The sequence below is a fragment of the Mustela putorius genome, unplaced genomic scaffold (assembly GCF_011764305.1).
Source record: "Mustela putorius furo isolate JIRA1106 unplaced genomic scaffold, ASM1176430v1.1 tig00004068_pilon_pilon_pilon, whole genome shotgun sequence".
NCBI lineage: Eukaryota > Metazoa > Chordata > Mammalia > Carnivora > Mustelidae > Mustela > Mustela putorius.
In genome coordinates, this window is record NW_025422199.1 from 120,375 (window position 1) to 137,070 (window position 16,696).

Genomic DNA, 16,696 nt, shown 5'->3' on the forward strand with positions numbered 1-16,696 from the left:
AAATTCTTCCTGTTTCTTTAAGACCTAACTCTCGTCACATAAATGAACTTTCCCAGCTGAGTTAGAAACTCAGAACACCTTTCTGCATTTATCCCTTAATGCTGTAATCATTTATTTGGAGGCATCTCCACATAAATGGAGATGCAGCCTCACCTCCTGAGACTAGGGGCCATATATCTTAAAGACCTCAACACAAGACTAGGTTCAAATCAGGCTTCAGCAAATATATGTGAAATGTGTGAGTTTCTAGGCCTGCACCACAAATCAATAGGAAATGGACAATTTCATAAATAGCACTGGGAAATTTGACTCACCATAAGGAGAGAAAAAAACTGGATCCCTACTTATTTCCATGTAAGATGGTGAGAAATTATCTTTGTCACCTACAACTGGGCAAAGACTTTCTCAACGAAGTCCCAGAAGTCCCAGTCCCTATCCAAAACTATAAGGACGAAGTCCCAGTCCTTATCCAAACTATAAGGAAAAAAATGCAACGAAATCCTTAATAAGAAAGAAATTGGTGTTACTACTTTGGAAAACAATTAGGAAATTATCCAGAATAGTTGAAGGTGGGCCCTGGGACCCTGCAATTCTACTGGTAAAGATATATTTAACCTCTAGACTTTAAGTCCTAGAGAAATTCTTACACATATGCACAAGGAGGCATGAGCAAGAATATTCAATGCATAACTGTTTATGATACAGAAAAAAATCTGAACAATCTAAAAATTCACCAATAGGAGAATGAATAAATAGCAGTACAACCATACAATAGAATACTGAAGAGCAGCAGAAAAAATGAAATTCAGTCGCATATATCAACCCAGATAAATTTCAAAAAAACACTGCTGAGATAAAATATGAATTATAGGAGGACATATGATATATGAGACATTTACGTAGATTTTTAAAAATATTTAAGTAATCTGTAGACCTAATGTGGGGCTTGAACCCATATGACCCCAAGATCAAGAGTTGGGTGCTCTACTGACTTAACCAGGCAGGTACTCCTATATAGACTTTTTAAATCTAGAAAACAATGCACTAAATTATTTATAGATTATATAAATATATAAACAATATTTTTAAAAGAGAGTTAAATAGAAAATGCAGAATGGTGATTAGTTATGGGGAAGAAAGCAAAGGAACAGAAAGAGATACACAGGGAACTTCAACTGTTTGTCTAATATTTTATCTGGGTAGTAGGTACATGGGTGTGTGCTATATTATTCTCTATACTTATTTGTATGCCTGAAATATTTCATACCTTTTTTAGAAAGAATACAAGGATCTGTAACAAATTTAGTGACGGTTAAATCTAGATCAGTGGATCTCAAGCTTTGGCCAGCATCAATGTCAGTGGGAGGGCTTGTCAGAACACTGATTGCTGGGCCCTCTGCCCAGAGCTGTGTTTCAGTAAGTCTGGCAGGGCCCAGGAATTTGAATTTCTAATAAGTTTCCAAACGATGATGATGATGGAAAAGAAGAGGGGAGAGAGAGGGAGAAGAATCGCCTGGGGCTGCTACTAGTCCAGGTATCATACTTGAGATCTACTGACAGAGAAAATGAGATTATCAGTGAATTTTGTTGTCTTCATTGTGCTTTTCTGTGTTTTCCATAGTCAAAATGAATATGAATTACTTTACAGAGAGGTTTTTGTAGTTTTAAATTCACCTTAATCTCTACTTCAAACTCTTATTTCCCACATAGTTATCCATTCTGTGGTATTTTATGCAGATTTTTTGTTGATATGTGTTCTTGCAAAATATGTATTATTGTTTGGGGTGCATGTATTTCCTCAAAATTTTTATTTTTCACTTTTTCAAAATTCAGAACATTTGAAAAATAGTACAATGAAAGTCCATATACCCTTAATATTTTTCCAGACTTGTTCTACTTCTGTTTATGTGTATATGTATACCCTTTCTTTTTTGATGAACTATATGAAAGTTGCAGACAATGTAACATAACATCCCTAAATAATTCAGCATACATCTACAAGAATAATAACATTCTACACCACTACAATGCCATTATCATACGTAAGAAAATTTAACAATAATTCAGTAATACCATTAAAGATACCCTTTATTCAGATTTTCAAATTGTGCCCAAAATGTTGTTAGAGCTGATCATTTTTTGATCCCAGGATCTAATCAAGTTTTATGCATTATATTTGGTTGTTGTTTTGCTTTAACTTCTTTTTTTTTAATATAATTTTTTATTTTTTATAAACATATATTTTTATCCCCAGGGGTACAGGTCTGTGAATCACCAGGTTTACACACTTCAACTTCTTTTAATCTGGAATACTACTATATTTTGTGTGTGTGTTTTCTTTTACATTGATGTTTTTGAAGAGTCTAGGCAATTTCTTATAGAATGTCCCACATCTAGATTAATCTGCTCTTTCCACATGATTAGATTCAGATTAAGTGTTTTCACCAATAATCATTTACTTCATATTGTATCACCTCAGGAGGCACATACTATCAGGTTGTCCCACTATGGAGGATGTTTTATGTGTGCATTTTTATCTCATTGATATCTCATTGCATTGATATCTCATTGATATCCTACTTTTTTTTTCATTCAGCCTTGTGTTTTAAAGTCTATCCATATGTCTGTGTGTACATCCAATCCATTTCTTCTACCTGCTCATGCTAACCACAGCCTGCCTTCACATTTTCCCTGAATATTCCAATGATAGACACAGCAAGATTGCTTCCAGCTTGCTGATACCACAAATAAAACTTTGATGAATATTCCTGTGTATGTCCCCTTATTGGCCTGTATGAGAATTTCTTTGAAACATACACTCAGAACTTATGATTGCATCATAAAGTGTGCATATACTTAGTTTGACTAAGAACACCAATACTGCTAGGTGGTTCTCTGGGAGAACTACACCATTCCACTGTTTTACCTTCAGTGTACAAGGATTCCTGTGTCCCTACGTGCTCACTAACACTTGACTTTTTCCGGATTTCTACTTTTTGCCAGTCCAAAAAGTATAAAGTATTATTTTGATTTAGTTTGCATTTCTCTGATTACTAATGAATTTTTCAGCATCACTTCATATGTGTGTTAAATGCCTCTTTTGTAAAGTGCCTGCTTATATAGTTGGCCCATTTTTTCCAGTGAGTTTCCTATCTCTCCTATTGATTTGCTAGAGTTCCTTATGGAGCGTAGCTTCTAGTCCTGTGTCAGTTTCAGACATTGCAAATATTCTCTCCCTATTTTAACTTTTTTAAGTTAGCCTTAATAATAGAATAGATATTGTTGAATTTTAGTATCAATATTAGATAAATAAAATTTAGATAAATAAATAAATAAAATTTAGAATAATAGAACAGAAGTTATTGAATTTTAATAGAAATTGTTCTTTTTAATGTAACCCAATCCATCAAATTTTTATTTTATGGTTTCTGGTTTGGGGGTTTTATTTAAAAACTAGTTCCCTCCTCTCAGATCAAAAGCTATTCTCCTATTTTTTTTCTATTAACCTTATAGTTTCATCTTTCACCTTTAGGTTTTAATTCGTGTAGAATCCACTCTCATATGTACTGATAGATAGAGATGCAATTTTATTTTTTCTATACACAGTGAGCCACATTTCCCACCATCAAACACCAAACAAACCTTACTTTTTCATTGATTTGCTGGGCCACCTTTGTCACATGAGACACACATGCACAAGTCTGTCTCAGTTCTTGCACTAATACTGCCTTGCTTTTGACATTTTGTAATATAAAATGATAGGGCAAGTACCTCCGCTTTAGTCTTCTTTTAGTATTGTCTTAGCTATATCCCCACATAAATTTTAAAAAAGAATTTATCAGGCTCTTCAGAATCCAAGTGGAATTTTTAATGGGATCACACTAAATTTATAGATTAATTTTAGAGAATTGACATCAAAATAATATCCAAGAATATTGAATATCCCCTCATTTGTTGAATTCACCTTCTGTGTCCTTTATTAAGAGTTTCAATGGGCACCTGGGTGGCTCAGTGAGTTAAAGCCTCTGCCTTCGGCTCAGGTCATGATCCCAGGGTCCTGGGATCGAGCCCCGCATCAGGCTCTCTGCTCATCAGGGAACCTGCTTCCTCCTCTCTCTCTGCCTGCCTCCCCGCCTACTTGTGATCTCTGCCTGTCAAATAAATAAATAAAATCTTAAAAAAAAATTCTTTTTTTAAAAAAAAAGAGTTTCAAGTTTTCTCTTTGGAATTGTGTATTTTTACTAATTTAATTCCTAGTTGCTTTGTAGTTTTGTTACAATTGTGAATATTTTATATTTATTTATTTTTGAATAGATAATACACATACATTTTGAATATCAAAACCAAATAAAAATTATACTTTGAAAAGTGTCACTCTTGTCCATTTCACCCAATTGCCACAATACCCACCCCCAGCAGTTACCACACTTTTTAAATTTCTTATTGAAATATAATTAACATGCAGTGTTATATTAGTTTCAGGTATAATGATTCAATAATTCTATACATTACTCAGTGTTCACCAAGATAAGTGTACACCTAATCCCCTTTACTTATTTCACCCTTCCCCCCAGCCACCTCCCCTCTGGCAACCTCCAATTCATTCTCTGTATTTAAGAGTCTAGTATGGTTTTGTTTTGTTCTGTTTTGTTTAGTCTCCTTTTTCCTTTGCTCATTTGTTTTGTTTATTAAATTCCACATGTGAATGAAATCATATGGTATTATCTTTCTCTGACTTATTTCACTCAACATTATACTCTTTGTGTCCATCCATGTTGTTGCAAATGGCAAGATCTCATTCTTTTTTATGGCTGCATAGTATTCCATTATATACAGAATATTTTATATTTAATATTTTTTCTTTTTTCTTTTTTTAAGATTTTATTTATTTGTTTAACAGAGAGAGAGAGAGAGATCACAAGTAGGCAGAGAGGCCGGCACAGAGAGAGAGGGGGAAGCAGGCTCCCCACTAAGCAGGGAGACTGACGCGGGGCTCAATCCCAAGACCCTGAGATCATGACCTGAGCCAAAGGCAGAGGCTTAACCCACTGAGCCACCCAGGTGCCCCTTAATAATTTTTTCTTATACTTGAGTTTACTTTCAACAATCAAGACAGACTCTATGAATGACAAGAGGTTCAAAGAAACCCAATATTTTAACATGCTTTTTAGAAAACAAAACATACATACTGATCTCTATCTACTATCTTTGTACAGTCATTTTGGTCACAGATACTGATTTCAAGTTTCTTTCCACCTTAAGAATTTTTTTTTTAAGTTCAACAAGGAACATTATGAAATAAGAATGGTACCAAAAAAGGGACAGCAATGACTGGAAGGAAAAAAGGAAGTAAGGGGAAGGAAAGAAGTAGAGAATGCCTCCTTAATTTTTATCTTTGTATATTGTTTCTTTAATGTATCAAATAGACAACCCAGTAACTGAACAGGCCATCTCCCCCAGAATAAGGAAAGACAAAATTAACAAATACATGGTGGAGGTATGTAGGTACCTTACAGTAAATCTCCCTCTTAGAATGTTCTGTTAATCAGATTCTACAGAAAAGTATCACATTATTGAAACATCCTAAATTCAAAGGCCAGTGATCTATTTGATAAGAAGTTTGATTTTATACACACACACACACACACACACACACACTACTATTTGATATAGACCACATCTTCTTTAACCATTCATCTATTGATGGATGCTTGGGTTGCTTCCATATTTGGCTATTATAAATAATGTTACAATAAACATAGGGATGCAAGTATCTTTTCAAATTAGTGTTTTCATTTTCTTGGGTAAATACCCCATGGTGGAATTACTGGATCATATAATTCTATTTTTAATTTTTGGAGGAGTCTCTATACTGTTTTGCACCAATTTGCATTCCCACCTATAGTTTTCCAGGATTCCTTTCTGTCCACATCCTCTCCAACACTTGTTATTTCTTGTGTTTTTGGTAACAGCCATTCAGACATGTGCGAGGTGATATCTCACTGCAGTTTTTTGTTAAAGATTTTATTTCTTTTCAGAGAGAGAGAAAGTGCACAAGCAGCGGGAGCAGCAGGCAGAGGGAGAAGCAGGCTCCCTGCTAAGCAAAGAGCCCAATACAGGACTTGATCCCAGGAGCTTGGGATCATGACCTGAGCCAAAGGCAGATGCTTAGCAGACTGAGTCACCCAAGTGCCCCATCACTGTGATTTTGATTTGCATTTCCTGATGATTATGGATGTTGAGCATCTTTTCATAGGTCTGTTCACCACCTCTATGTCTTCTTTGGGAAAATGTCTATTCAGGCCCTCTGTCCATTTTTTAATTGTATTTTTTTTTCTTGGTGTTGAGTTCTTTAAGTTCTTTCTATATTTTGGATATCGATCCTTATCAAATCTACCATTTGTGAATATCATCTACCATTTAGTAGGTTGCCTTTGCACTTTATTGATGCTGCCCTTTGCCATGCACAAGCTTCTTCTTTTGGCATAATCCCAATAGTGTACTTTTACTTTTGTTTTCTTTATCTAGAAAAATATTTCTGTCACTGGCGTCCAAGAAATTACTGCCTATGTTTTCTTCTAGGAGTTTTATGGTTTCAGGTCTCACATTTTAGGTCTTTATTTTGAATTTATTTTGTGTATGGTGTAAGAAAGTGGTCCAGTTTTATTCTTTTTCATATAGCCATCCAGTTTTTCCAGTACCATTTGTTGAAGAGACTGTATTTTCCCCATTGTATGTTCTTAAACCTTTTTTGTCATAGATTAATTGACCATGTAATCATGAGTTTATTTCTGGGCTCTCTATTCTTTTCTACTGATCTATGTGCCTGTTTTTTTTTAATGACAGTACCATACTGTTTTGATTCACAGTTACCGGTTTTACTAGTTTATTTTTTTATTCGTCCAGTGTTTCTTTATGCAGATACAAACAAACATAAATGTATCTTACTGAATCTCCCCTTGCTTATACATGTATATACACGTTGCTTATTTCTCTTAATAATACATCCTGGAGGTCTTTCCATGTCAGAGCATTAGAGTTTCCTGTACATAGGAAGTCACTGTATGGAAGTGCAAGAGTACTCATTCAAAGTGTTCTATTATGTGGATATATAATAGGTTTTTTTAATGATTGCAGTCCCCCATTGTGGATGCTTGGGATGTTTTTAGTCCTTTGGTATTACAAATGGGTGCCATAATAGACATTTCATACATGCACAGATAATTATGTAGGATAAATTCCAATAATTATATTTGTAACTGGTAGATGTTGCCAAAATTCCCTCCATAGGTGTACCATTTTGTAATTACCATCCATGTATGAGTTTATCTGTTTTACCACAGCTGCACCAACAAAGTGTACTGTTAAAGACTTAGATCTTTTAGAATGTAATAGGTAAGAAATTGTATCTTATGGTAGTTTTAGTTTATATATCTCTTATTATGAGTGAGGCTGAGCATCTTTTCACATGTTTAAGGGTCAATTTTATATCATTTTTCTCTGAATTGTCTATATATATCCTGTATTCTTCTGTTGGATTATTGGCCTTTCCTTGATTTCTAGAATATTGTTATATAATTAGAGAGATTAGACTTTTGTGAATTATATCATTTTTCAGTGTTTTTCCTCAGTTTGTAATCCTTTTGACTTTGCTAATGGATTTTTTCCAGGCAAGTTTTGTTTTATTTTATGTAAACAAATTTATGTATTTTTAATGCATTCTGGATTTTGAGTTGTTGTTAGTGATAGATTGCATTAATGACCCCAACTGTTCATGTGTCTATGTTTCATAGTCCCCTGCTATATTGACTCTGAGTGTGCCCATATAACTTGCTTTAACCAACAAGCTACTGTTGCAAACTTGATATTAAGAAGAGACTTGAAAAAGCTTTTGCATAATCTGTTTCCTCTCTTGGACCCCTGCCACTGCTACAAGGACATATCCAAGCTAACCTTGGAAGGATGTGAGAGACATGTAGAAATGAGCCTAGTCTTTCCAGTCAAGGCATCCTATAGTATCTGGTCTCTAGCCAAGCCATCAGTCTTAGGGCAGACACATGAACTAGCCCAGCTGAGATCAACAGAGCCTGATCCAGATTGTAGAACCTCCCAAATGACCCACAGATTTTAAGTTTTGGTACATAAATATTCATTTTGTCTTTTTACAGAGCATTAGTAAAATTATGAGTGAGCTGAGCATCCTTAGATTTAAAGGAGATTTAAAGCATCATTTTGTCTTTTTACAGAGCATTGCTCTTCCTTTTTGGAGATATCCTGCTATGCATGCTTGTTATTTTTCCATTTGAACTTTTTAAAAAAGATTTTATTTCTTTATTATTTGAGAGAGAGAGAAGGAGAGAGAGTATGTTCATGTGTGTTTGCATGCAATAGCCAGGAGAGGGGCAGAGGGGGAGGGAGAGAGAATCTCAAGTAGACTCCTGCTGAGCACTAAGCCTGAAGTGAACTCAATCTCACAACCCTGAGATCCTGACCTGAGCTGAAACCAAGAGTCTGATGCTAAACCAACTGAGCCATTCAGGTGCCCCTTCATTTGAACTTTAATTCAGCTTGTCTAGTTTCAGAAAAAGAGAAAAATGGTATTTTAAATGAGTTTAAACTAAATTTATAAATTAATTTGACATCTTTATAATTCTGAATCTTCTTATTTAATAACATGGATGCCTTTCCGTTTGTTCCTTCAGAGTGTTATAAATGTTTTCTCATAAAAGTTTTGAACATTTCTTATTAAGTTTGTTTCTAGGTATTTGTGGTAGACTAAACATTTGTGTGCCTCCAAAATTCGGATGTTGAAACCTAACCCCCAGTGTGATGGTATTTGGAGGTGGGGCTTTTGGAAAGTGATTAAGTCATGAGGTGGGAGCCCTCATGAGTGGAATTAGTGCCCCAGCGGGCCCAACTAGAAGATGGCTATCTATGAACCAAGGAGCAGCCCTCAACAGAGGTGGAATCTGTTTGCCTTGATCTTGGGCTTTTCAGCCTCTAGAACTGTGAGAAATAAATTACTGTTGTTTATAGGCCACCCAGTCTATGGTATTCTGTTATAACACCTACAGTGGACTAGGACAGTATTTCACCTTTTCTGTTGCTATTATAAATGGAGCCTTCTCCTCCATGTATCTTTTTTAAAAAGACTTTACTTACTTCTACACCCAACTGGGGCTCAAACTCACAACCCCAAGAGCAAGAGTGGCATGCTCTACCAATTGAGCCAGCCAGATGCCCCTCTTATATATATCTTCTAACTAGATGATTTCTATATATTAATTTTATGGTTTATGTTTAAGGTAGTTTTAAGGTAGTTTTTCTATTGATTTGCTTGGGTTTTCTGACTATATAATCTTATCTATAAATAATGATGGTTTTACCTCCTCAGTTCCAATTTTATACTTCTAAATTCTTCTTGTTTTTTAATTATAATGCTTGCTACCTCCAATACAATTGGAGGTGTACAATACAATGTTAAATTATAGTGGAGAAAGTAGACAACCTGGCCTAGTTTCAGATTTTAGCATATAAATGCTCCTAGTGTTTCCTGGTTAAGTGAAATGCTGGACTGCTGGATTTGGGGAGATATACACACAAACATATACATAATTAAATCATATCAATGAAGAAACCCTATATTCCTCTTACTGAATGATTTTTATAAAGAATGGGTATTGAAGGGACACCTGGGTGGCTCAGTTGGTTAAGCAGCTGCCTTCGGCTCAGGTCATGATCCCAGCGTCCTGGGATCGAGTCCCACATTGGGCTCCTTGCTCAGCAGGGAGCCTGATTCTCCCTCTGCCTCTGCCTGCCATTCTGTCTGCCTGTGCTCCCTCTCTTCCCCCCTCTCTCTCTGATAAATAAATAAAATTAAAAAAAAAAGAATGGGTATTGAATTTTGCCAAATGATTCTTTAGCATCTCTGAAAATGATGTGATTTTTCTCCTTAGATTTAATAATATGTTAGATTATATTAATGGATTTTATAAGAATGAATGATTCTTGCTTTCTCGGGATAAACCCCACACAGTCAATATTCTGTTTGTTAATATTTTATTTGGAATTTTGCATTGCTAAAAAAAGAATTTTGTATTGCTATTCATAAGTGAATATTGGTCTATATCATTTTCTTTATTTTTTTGTAGAATCTTTGTCAGGTCTTGGTATCAATATTATACTCAATTTACAGAAAGAATCTGAAAGTGTTCCTCCTTCATCTAGACTCAGGAAAATAAAAATAGCATTCAAATTACATGCTTTTTAGTGTTAGTAGACTTCCCCTGTGAAAGCATCATAGTCTGGTACCTTTGGGGAAAAGTATCTCTTTAACCCTTTCTCTATTTCTTTCATGGAAGTTGGCCAAATGGGTTTTTCTCTTTTAGAGTCAAATTAAATTATATTTCTCTAGGATAGTTTCCATGTCTTCCAGATATTTAAACAATGTGCATAGAGTTGGACATAAACATAAAAGAAAGCTTTTAGGTTTAAAATATCCTCTTATTATGCTTATGTCCAACTTTTCATTTTCCTAATTTGTATATTTTTGCTTTCTCCTTTTTTCTTTTTCTTTCTTTTTAGAGGAGGGGTAGGGGCAGAGAGAGAGAGAGAATCTTAAGCAGGCTCCATGCCCAGCACAGAGCCCAATGCAGGGCTCACCTCATGACCTGAGCTGAAACCAAGAGCCAGATACTTAACTGACTGAGCCACCTAGGGGTTTTCTCCTTTTCTTGATTATGCCGTTTAATGGATAACATATTTCTATTTAACAGAATCAGCTCATCAATTTATCAGTTCTACTGTTAACCTGTTTTCTAACTTAATTATTTGAACTTCACTGTTTTTTTTCCTTCTGTTCTCCTTAACTTTATTATTTCTTCTTTTTCTAAATTTTTTAGTTGGATGCTTAGTCATTTAATTTCTCCCTTGTTTTTAATACAAATATTTTAAGGCTATGAACTTTGCTTTATTTGTATCCATGGATTCTGATGTGTAGTATTTTCATTATCATTGTCTAGAAATTCAGTTTTGATTTGATTTGATTTGATTTGATTCCCTTCTGACCCAAGAGTTGTTTGACAGAGAGATTTTACATATTCAGGTGGAAGATCCATTTTACATTGATTTTGGTTTTTTGTGTGTGATCAGTGAACATTGTATTAGTTCTAATTTTTGGAATTTGTTGAGATTTTCTTCTTGGCCTAATATTGATTTTGTTATTTAGTTTTTTTTAATATTCTTAAGGGTTTTTTGTTTGTTGTTGTTGTTGATTTGATCTGTCCTGGAATGAGAAAGGTGAGTTAAATTTTTCCTGGTTTTAATGTGTTTCAATCTATTCTCTATTTTTCCTATATCCCTTAGTATCATAGTTTTATGAAAGCTGCTATGTTTTTGGTACAAAAATAGTCATAACTTTATAAGTCCCTTGTAATTTGTGGCCTTTTTGCCTCAATTAATGCTTTTTTATAGCAAACTTTATATTTTGGAATAATTTTAGATTTACAGAACAGTTGAAAAAATAGTGCAAAATTTCCATATATTCTTCACATAGTTGACCCTCATGTTACTATCTTTTTTTAAAATTTTTATTTATTTATTTGACAGACAGAGATCACAAGTAGGCAGAGAGGCAGGCAGAGAGAGAGAGGAGGAAACAGGCTCCCTGGTGAGCAGAGAGCCTGATGTGGGGCTCGATCCCAGGACCCTGTGATCATGACCTGACCTGAAGGCAGAGGCTTTAACCCACTGAGCCACCCAGGTGCCCCTCATGTTACTATCTTGTATGACATTTGTCAAAACTAAGTATCGATACATTGCTATTAACTAAATACCAGACTTAATTCAGATGTCACTGATTTTTCCACTAATATTCCTTTTCTGTTCCAGACCCCAACCCAGAATCCCATATTGCCTTTAGTCATTATATCTCCTTCAATCTGTGATACTTCCTCAATATATCCTTGTTTTTCATAACTTTGACACTCTCAATGCCTTTGGTTTTGAGTTCCCGACTTGTCTGATAATTGAGATTGCAACCCACATTTTCTTTATTAGCATTTGACCAGTATACCTTTGTCCTTTCTTGTATATTTAACCTTTCTGAATCAATTTTTTAAATTGATTTCCTTTATTTATTTGAGAGAGAGAAGGAGAGAGAGAGAATACATGCATACATGAGAGGGGGAGGAGCTGAGGGAGAAGACAAGCAGTCTCCACCCTGAGCGCAGAGCCCATCGCAGGGCTGGATCCCCAAGACAATAACCCTAGCCAAAATCAGGAGTCTGATGCCCAACCAACTGAGCCACCCAGGCACCCCTTAATTGATTTTCTTGAATACACCATTTGGGTTTTACTCAGTGATCCAAAGTAAAATGTGTTTTTCTTTAAACAAATAAGTTAAGACCATTTATATTTATTGATAAAGAAGATGTTTGATGTTGGGGCACCTGGGTGGCTCAGTGGGTTAAAGCCTCTGCCTTCAGCTCAGGTCATGATCCCAGGGTCCTGGGATCAAGCCCCACATTGGGCTCTCTGCTCAGCGGGGAGCCTGCTTCCTCCTCTCTCTCTCTGCCTGCCTCTCTGCCTACTTATGATCTCTATCTGTAAAATAAATAAATAAAATCTTAAAAAAAAAGATGTTTGATGTTAATATTGTCATATTATTTTAAGTTTTATTTTCCTTTTTAGCTATATGTTTATATATTAAAAGTATTTTACTACATAGTCTGTTTTGTTTGGTATTTTTGTAGTTACCCTAACATTTAGTAAGGTTTACATTTTGGCTTAGTGACTAAAATTAGGTATCTTTTTTTTAATTACATTTTTTCTATTTGTTTATTGCTAATACAAGGAAATACTGTTCCTAGAAAAGAACACAGGCATAATTTCTTTGAAATCACCCTTAGCAACATTTTTCTAGATATTTCTCCTAAGAGAGGCAAAACCAAAGCAAAATTTAACTGTTGGGACTATACCAAAATAAAATGCTTTTGCACAGGAAAGGAAACCATCAACAAAACAAAAAGATGACCTACTGAATGGGAGAAGATAATTACAAATTATATATCTGATAAGGGGTTAATATTCAAATATATAAAGAACTTATAACAGACCTATGAAAAGATGCTCAACATCACTCATCATCAGGGAAATGCAAATCAAAACCACAGTGAGATATCACCTCACACCTGTCAGAATGACTATTGTCAAAAAGACAAGAAATAACAAGTGTAGAGAGGATGTGGAGAAAGAGGAATCCTTCTGCACTATCAGTGGGAATGCAAATTGGTACAGCCACTGTGGAAAACAGTATAGAGGAATCCATCAGAATCCTAGAGAAGAACCCAGGCAGCAACCTCTTTGACTTCAGCCACAGCAACTTTTTGCTAGACACATTTCCGAAGGCAAGAGAAATAAAAGCAACAATGAACTGTTGGGACTTCACCAAGATAAGCTTTTGCACAGCGAAGGAAACAGTGAACAAAACTAAAAGGCAACCTATGGAATGGGAGAAGATAGGGGCACCTGGGTGGCTTAGTTGGTTAAGCATCTGCCTTTGGCTTGGGTCATGATCCCAGGGTCCTGGGATCAAGCCCTGCATTGGGCTCACTGCTCAGCAGGGAGTCTAATTCTCCCTTTCCTCCCCACTTGTGCTCTCTCTCTCACTATCTCTGTCTCTCTCAAATAAATAAATAAAATCTTTAAAAAAAAAAAAAAGGAATGGGAGAAGATATTTGCAAAAGTCTTATCAGATAGAGGGCTAATATCCAAAATCTATAAAGAACTTACGAAACTCAACACCCAACAAAACCCACAAAAAATCCAGTCAAGAAATGGGCAAAAGACATGAACAGACATTTCTCCAAAGAAGACATACAAATGGCCAACAGACACATGAAAAATTGCTCCCCATCATTTGGAACCAAGGATATACAAATCAAAATTACAATGAGATACTAATTCACACCAGTCAGAATGACTGAAACTAAAAACTCAGGAAACAACAGGTGTCGGTGAGAATGTGGAGAAATGGGAACCCTCTTACACTCTTGGTGGGAATGCAAACTGGAAAACAGTATGGAGTCTCCTTAGAAAGTTAATAGAGCTACCCTACAACCCAGAAATTGCACTTCTAAGTATTTATCCAAAGGATACAAACATGCACCCCAATGTTTATAGCAGCAGTATCCACTATAGCTAAACTATGGAAGGAGCCCAGATGTCAATCCACAGATGAATGGATAAAGAAGACAGATATTACTCAGCCATCAGAAAGAATGAAATCTTGCCATTTGCAATGATGTGTATGGAATTAGAAGATATTATGCTAAGTAAAATATGTCAGTCAGAGAAAGATAAATATCACACAATTTCACTCATATATGGAATTTAAGAAACAAAACAGATGAACACAGAAGACAGGAAAAAATAAAAGAAAATAAGATGAAAACAGAAATGGCAACAAACCGTAAGAGATTCTTAACTATAGGAAACAAACTGAGGGTTTCTGGAGGGGAGGTTGGGGTGGCTGGGGTAACTTGGGATAGAGCATTAATGAGGGCACTTGATGTAATGAGCACTGTGTATTATATGCAACTGATGTATCACTAAACTCTACCTCAGAAACTAATACACTATATGTTCATTAAATTGATTTTAAACTTAAAAATTAAAAATGCAACTGCCATATGATCCCATAATTCCACTACTGAGTATTTACCCAAGGAAAATGAGAACAGTAATTGAAAAACATATATGCACCCTTATGTTTATTGCAGCATTATTTACAATAGCCAAGATATAGAAGCAATCTAAGTATCTATCAATAGGTGAACACATAAGAATGATGTGGTATATATATACAATGGAATATCACACAGCCACAAGAAAGGATGAGATTGTGCCATTTGGGACAGCATGGATGGACCTAGAGAGTACTATGCTAAGTGAAATAAGTCAAAGACAAATACCATGATTCCATTCATAAGTGGAATCAAAAAATGAATAAAAAAAGCACAATCAGACCTGTAAAAACAGAGATGGTTTCCAGAGGGGAAGGAGTTGGAGTCAGGCAAAATGGGTGAAGGGGGGTGGGGTATACAGGCTTCTAGTTATGGAATGAATAAGTCAGGGGAATAAAATGCACAGCAAAAGGAATACAGTCAGGATGCCTGAGTGTCTCAGTCTATTAAGCATCCAATGCTTGATCTTGGCTCACATCTTGATGTCACGGTCGTGAGTTCAAGTCCCATACAGGCCTCTGCAGTGCGGATAGAGCCTACTTTTAAAAAAATAAAAAGAGGGGACGCCTGGGTGGCTCAGTTGGTTAAGCAGCTGCCTTCGGCTCAGGTCATGATCCCAGCGTCCTGGGATCGAGTCCCACATCGGGCTCCTTGCTCCTCAGGGAGCCTGCTTCTCCCTCTGCCTCTGCCTGCCATTCTGTCTGCCTGTGCTTGCTCTCTCGCCCTCTCTCTCTGATAAATAAATAAAATCTTTAAAAAATAAAAAAATAAAAAAAAAAATAAAAAGAGGGGGGTCAAGATGGCAGAGGAGTAGCAGAATGAGATGATAACAGGTCGCAGGAATTCAGCTAGATAGTTATTAAACCAGTACTAACACCTACAAACCCAACAAGATCGAAGAGAAGAGAAGATCAAAGAGAAGAAGCACAGCAATTCTAGGAACAGAAAATCGACCACTTTCTGAAAGGTAGGACGTGCAGAGAAGGGAATCTGAAGTGAAGGGAAGATAGACTGCAGGAGGAGGGGCCAGCTCCTGGCAAGCATCAGAGCAATGGAGCACAAAATTTGAACTTTTAAAAGTGCTCCACTGATGGACATCTCTCCAGAGGCCAAGTGGGGGTGGAGCCCTCGAGGGGACAGTGTGGTCTCAGGCCCTGTGGGGCCACAGAAGGATGCAGAGTGTCTGAGTATAGCAGAGCTTGCAGGTATCAGAGCAGGGAAGCTGGCTACAGAGACAGAACTGAGGAGTGAGCTCTCAGCTCAGGGTTACCTTAAACTGTGGCCCATGGCACAGTTGGACCACTGTTCTTTGAGCAGGTACCCCACAAGTGGCAGGTCCGGGGAAACCAAACTTCCTTCTCTGGAGGAAGGAATCTGCTGGGTTTGGAGACTCCAAACAGGGCTGTGTGCCAAAGACAGAAATGCTCAGTCACATGCCAGGTAAGCTCGGAGTGTGGCCAGAGACTAGGGAGACAGGAGTGATTGCGTGCTTTTCTCTGAGGGCACACTGAGGAGTGGGGTCCTGAGCTCTCAGCTCCTCCAGGCCGGAGATTGGGAGCCTGCCATTTTCATTACGATCCTCCAGAACTCTGTGGAAATCAGAAAGCATTCAGGGAACAAAAGCTCCTGAGAATGAACCCGAGTGGATTACTTAGCCCGGACGCTGGCAAGGGCAGCACAATTCTGCCTCAGGCAAAGACATCTGAGAATCACTACAACAGGCCCCTCCCCAGAAGATCAGCAAGAACATCCAGCTAAGTCCAAGCTCACTGATCAAGGAGAACAGCAGAATTCCAGAGGAGGAGAAAGCAAAGCACAGTATTCATGGCTTTCTCCCCACGATTCTTTAGCCTTGCAAAGTTAATAAATTTTTTAAAATTTTTTTTAATTCTAATATTTTAATTTTCTCTTTCCTCTTCTAATGTTTTTTAACTAGTTTATCTTAATAATAA

The 16,696-nt window shown here is 36.5% G+C and overlaps 1 protein-coding gene across 1 annotated transcript in view; it reads right to left on the reverse strand.

Annotated features, from left to right (window-relative positions):
* GNL3L (G protein nucleolar 3 like) overlaps positions 1-16,696 on the reverse strand; it is a 60,121-nt gene that overhangs the window by 27,238 nt on the left and 16,187 nt on the right. The gene's annotated exons all lie outside the window — the stretch shown is intronic.